This window comes from Clupea harengus, chromosome 22, assembly GCF_900700415.2.
Source record: "Clupea harengus chromosome 22, Ch_v2.0.2, whole genome shotgun sequence".
NCBI lineage: Eukaryota > Metazoa > Chordata > Actinopteri > Clupeiformes > Clupeidae > Clupea > Clupea harengus.
In genome coordinates this window covers 25,225,966-25,232,108 of record NC_045173.1, presented here as the reverse complement: position 1 = coordinate 25,232,108, position 6,143 = coordinate 25,225,966, and positions in this window count along the sequence as shown.

Genomic DNA, 6,143 nt, shown 5'->3' with positions numbered 1-6,143 from the left:
TCACTTGTGTACGCAGTGCTCTATCCAACCCAACCTAGAGACTCTATGCTAGGTTGTATTTTCACTTCAATCTATACGTTTGTAAGTGGTGCGTGTCAAATAGATGTATATTTTTCCATGTAAGATTCCCTTTTTCGAAATAAATCAGGACAGCTGCGCGATGCGGTGTCATCAACTCACACATCTGCGCAAAGAAAACCATGAATTTCTCCAACCGCAATATGCAATAATTGGTATTGACCCAGGAGGGCGCCGTTACTCAATGTCTGTTTCTTCAGGAGCTCGGCCTACGTGCGTCTCAGCCAACGTATATGTGTTTGTGAATTGGGGGCGGGTTGTGGTGGTGGTGCAGGCTTTGATATGTTATATCACTCACACATCTTCCATTAACCTTTTAAATGTGTCATCTAGGCTGACATAATCTCACATTCACAGTCGAGTTTAGAGATCCCATCTAAATTTTCAGGTGGCTGTTGTACCAATGCTAAGTCACACTGCTTATAAAATCATTGTCTTTACTTGCGTAATCTTCGGCTGTGTGGAGGATGATGTGGGTTGATCCACACTTCAAGGAAGATTTACTCCTTGGCACCTGATCAGGCATCTCCAATGACCTCAAGCAGAAACTAGCGGTAGGATTTCTGTGATGTCCTGTGATCTAGTGATGACAGAAATGATACTGTGTTCCTCAGAGATGGACCACTATGGGTCCATACAAAGACATGGCGTTGACATGACTGTCAATTTACAATTTTCAAACCCAATATTATCACAATTAACCCATCCCTCTTGAAACTCTTGATCTAATGTCACATACTTGTCTTGCCTCTTCCACAATATACTCCAGTGATCACATTCAAGAGACATGATCTGTACACCACTCAGACCAATGCAAATGCATAATCGGCGCCTGCTGTTTGCATTGCATTGTGGTGCATAGCTCCCACCAGAACCATGAGAGGGATTCTGTCCATTCCATCTTCACATCATCTGCCGTTCCCTTATGGCGATCTGCGCTGCTGCTACAGTCAACGCAAACATCTGAGATGGCACTTTGACTTTTGTGGGACAACTGGTGTCTCCCCCGTGGATGTTATTTATAGCCCATGGGAAGAGGAGAGACGAGGCTCTACTGCATTGGCCTCATTTCCTATGGAGCATGAAATTATGCTGATGCATGGACATCTCTATTTCTCCCTCCCTTTGAAGTCCCTCTCACCAGCGGCAGCCGCAGCAGCAGCAGCAGCAGCAGTGCATTTCTCAGAGGTTGGGGCGCTGCAAACGCTGCGTTCATGCTGACATAAAGCCAAGCTCACGACAGCACTCTGACAGAGAGAAAGAGGGATGAGAGGGAAAGAGAGATGGAGAGAGCGAGCGGGAGAAGGAGAAAGCTAAACGAATGAGAATAATATGGAGAGAGAGAGAGAGAGAGAGAGATGGAGACAAGAGTGAGAAAGGAGAGGAAGAGAGGAAAGACAAGAGAGAAGACGGAGACAGAGATGAAGAGAGAGCGAGAAGGGAGAGGAAGAGAGGAGGATTAAGGAGAGAAAGAAGAAGCAGAGAAACAGATGGAGAGACAGGGAGGAAGGGAGGAAGGGAGGAAGGGAGAGAGTGAGAGAGCGAGAGTGAGAAAAAAAGAGAGCGAGGAGGAGGGAAAGAGAGACGGCGATGAGAAGAGAAGGAGCGTGAGGGAGCAAGAGGCAGGCAGTGGATCAGTCAGAGGAGAGCCGAGTTATTTCATGCCAGCTCCCAGCAGCCATTTTCTAACGTGTGCTTCTGGTCAGCAGTGGATCACAGGCCTTTGATGGTGATAAGCTTGCTGATTAAGGAGTAGCTACTGCTTGCTTTTTTAATCAGTGTTTCAGTACATTTCTGATGCCGTAACATCTAGTTGGAAGGCTGACACAGTTCGATGTTATGCACGGTGCTTACACATGAGCATAGGGAAAGAGGATTCTATTCTTGTAATTATTGCATGGTGGGAGTGGCTCAGTGGACATCAGAAAAAAATGGTTGCCAAGACCATGGACCAGTGCAGACACGAAAGCGTACCAAAACCCCCCCCCCCTCTCTCTTACCATGACAGCGAGAGTCAGCCTCTTCTTATTAGGAGATTAGCTATAGTGTTTAAGGACTGACATCAGTATGTGTGCTTTTGGAGTACACCCGACAAAGGGACACGCATCCGTTCTTTTGATGTGCCGCTGTCAACGTGCCTCCCAATGCGTCTGAGTTTGGCTTTCATCTCATTCTGCTTTTCGTTGTCATTCGGTTCTGTAAGCGGTGTCGGTGGTGACGATCCTAATGAACTAAATGACTCCTCCTCATCTTGACATTTGAGCTTGTCATTCCTGTGCTTTGGTAACCCCTGCGTAACATCACCTAATTAAAAGAAAACGTCTGTTATTTTTCAGGTGCTGGGCCTTGGGACTAATTGCTCTATGTAAGGCTATGTATCACTGCCTCCGCACGCTCCGGTCCTCACCTGATTCAGCCAAGCATAAGATGGGGAGACCGTCATGACGTTGCCATGGAAACAGTGCATGGGGCAGAAATCTCAGAGCGGAGTGGATTTCCTGGATAAAACTTCAGAAGCATGTTATCTACTCTGTATGTGTATGTATCTCTCTCTATATAATATGAATATATATAAATATACTCTTATCTATATGTCAAGAAATGTCAGCCAGAGGAATGTGAATTTTATTTCCATTTTATTATGAAAATCAGTTTGCAGATTTATCATAGAGAATATCAATTAAGTATATATCATATATATATTTATTTATATATTCAATATTTACGTCATATTTTTGTTTGTCGAGGGATGCATGAGGACAGCATATTGTTAATAGGAAGACTATTGCTAGGAAACGTCTGTATATATCAGCTAGATTAAAAAAATATTCAAACCATAATATTGTACAAAAACATATTCAGTTAAAAGCAATATAATTCCAAAAGAAATGAAATGCACAGGAATCAAAAATGAGAAGTCACTTCACAGTTGTGTTTTTGTTTTTGTTGTTGTTGTCCTTGCCCTCATGCTGGTGGACACCAATAGGAACCATGCTGTACAGGTTTCGATATGGATTGCAACATTACACGCGATTCCAACACCTCACCATCGGCACGACTCTCGGTACATTCCTTGACCCACTGGAGTTTAAAGTGCTCTCCATGCGACTAACCAACTCAAACAAACTAGCCATCCAAGTTATCAGACATTTGTTTTAAGTAATTTTGTCATTTGTTTAAGGCAGTGGTTCCCAAACGTTTCATGGCAGGCCCCCCTGGATAATGAAAACAAATTGAGTCCCACTCCCCACCACATGGTGCAAAAGATTGAGACACTCACATATTAGGCTGCCCCTTTCAGCTACTGCATTACTTTAAACATTGTTACTACATTTGAACAGTTAAAACATATTTTAATTTAATTTAATTTAGCAGTTAAACTTAACAGTTAAACATTTAAATGTCTCACTGGGTGAACAATCCATACAACGGTCATGTTAGGCACATGTTCGTTGTATTAATAATTAAGATAGCGATCTCTTCTAAGATGGAGGCTAAACTATAGGACCCTGACCATATTATATAAGTAGGCTATAACCTCATCCCCAAATAGGTTAGTGAAAGGGAACTATGCTGTAAGAGCATTCAAATGTTTTACATTTAGCAGACGCTTTTATCCAAAGCGACTTACATATGTGTGACTTACAATGTATACACATTTTACATTTACACTGATGGCACACTGCACATCAGGAGCAATTAGGGGTTCAGTGTCTTGCTCAAGGACGCTTCGACAGGGAATCGAACTAGCAACCTTCTGATTACTAACCGACTTCTCTACCTCCTGTACCACTGTCGCCCGTTGTACTTCTGGTTGTTCAGGTTTGTCATTCTGTTATTAGCCCAGGCCCCTCTCACTGTAACTCCATCCTCCCCTCGGGGGGCCTGCCCCACACACACACACACACACACACACACACTCACATACACATACACACACACACACACACACACACGCACACACACACACACACTCACATACACACACACACACACACACACACACACACACACACACACACACACACACACACACACTCACATACACACACTCTCACATACACACACACACAGACACACACACACACACACTCTCACATACACACACACACAGACACACACACACAGACACACACACACACACACACACTCACATACACACACACACAGACACACACACACACACACACACAGACACACACACACACACAGACACACACACACACACTCTCACATACACACACACACACAGACAGACACACACACACACACACACAGATGCACACACACACACAGACACACACACACACACACACACACACACACAGACACACACACACACACAGACACACACTCTCACATACACACACACACAGACACACACACACACACACACACAGATGCACACACACACACACACACACTCTCACATACACACACACACAGACACACACACACACACACAGACAGACACACACACACACACACACACACACACACACACAGACACACACACACACACACACACACTCACATACACACACACACAGACACACGCACACACACACACACACACACACACTCACATACACACACACACAGACACACACACACACACACACACACACACACACACACACACCTGCCCCACACTTTCGGAACCACTGGTTTAAGATGTATTGACAACCACAGTTGTGAAAAGAAAATGGCAAAGGAAATATCTTTAGGTCCTTCAACTACAATTACCATAGCCATCATTCTGCCATGTATTCTGTTAATTCCTCTGTTTCCAGTTTGGGAAACATGATGGATCTTATGAAAGGATCTTGTACATACAATTTTACAATTATTTACAATCATGAAAATGTGAAAAAAAAACAGGTGATACTGATACAATTGAAGCCATAGAGCCTGCTGCCAGACATGGTTAAAGTAGGTTAGCGTTGCTTGAATAGAAGAGGGAGATGGGCAGTTATATGCATTGCTGAGTGCTGTTACAGAAGAGTTGTTACGATTTCAGGCCATCGAGTCTTTGTCTTGTGACAAGCTCCATACCTCTCAATCGTTACTGGACACAGCCAGAGGGAAGTGGAAGATTGGCAATTGCACATACGCTTTGCCTCTGTCAAGCCGAGTGAATGCAGCTGAAGGACATGGGAGACGTGTGGGTGATGACACTCCCACGCCCCTACAGTCAAATAAGTGGCATGCATCTCCCTCAAGAGTGAAAGTTTCTAAAAAACTGTGTCAGCCGTATTGTGTTGTCAGAGTCAGAGCTGGTACATCCAAATGAGCGTGAAATTCACAACGGCACTCCCACGACACGTTTGCATCTTGCCGAGCACGTCCCACCCCCCCCCCCCCCCCCCCCTTCCATCATCTCCGGAGGCGTTTCAAGGATGACTCACACAAAAAAAGCTGCATGGATTCTTTGAGAAGCTGAGACACTGAGGCATCACATATCTCACAGTGGCTAGAGGCCCAGGAAGGGGCCACATCAGGAGCCGGATCTGAGCCGGGTCTGAGCCGGGTCTGAGCCGGGGTCTGTTTCCAGAGCTAGATAAGGTTAAGGTTAGTCCTGATTCACAGTAATGTATTCTATCAAATCCATTCATTTTCACTTTGGCTTACACTGGAGACATGGCTGTGCGGTTTTTAGAGTTAAAGGACTGACTGGAGGACTGGGGAATGGGCTTGCTTGTACCACTATATATTTTTTGCATAAAACTTTGTGGAGCACAACTAATGTCACCAGCCGTGTCTGTAAGGTGGCAACGTCCTCACTCCTAGCACCGTTAAGGTAGGACTATCATGCTAAGCGTACAATAAAACAGCCATGGACAAACATAAACATATGCTCCAGCCCGGGTCAGCTGTAGCTGCTATCCTACAACTTCATATAAATCCACAGAATCAGAGCAGAGTCCCAAATGTCTTGATAATGACCTCATACCACATCATGAATACATTTATAGATTGAAACTACATGGAATTACTCCCCAGAGAGCATCTGATGCCGTTTCAGATCCGAATCCAAGCCAGCAGCCATCTCACTCTGTGGCAGC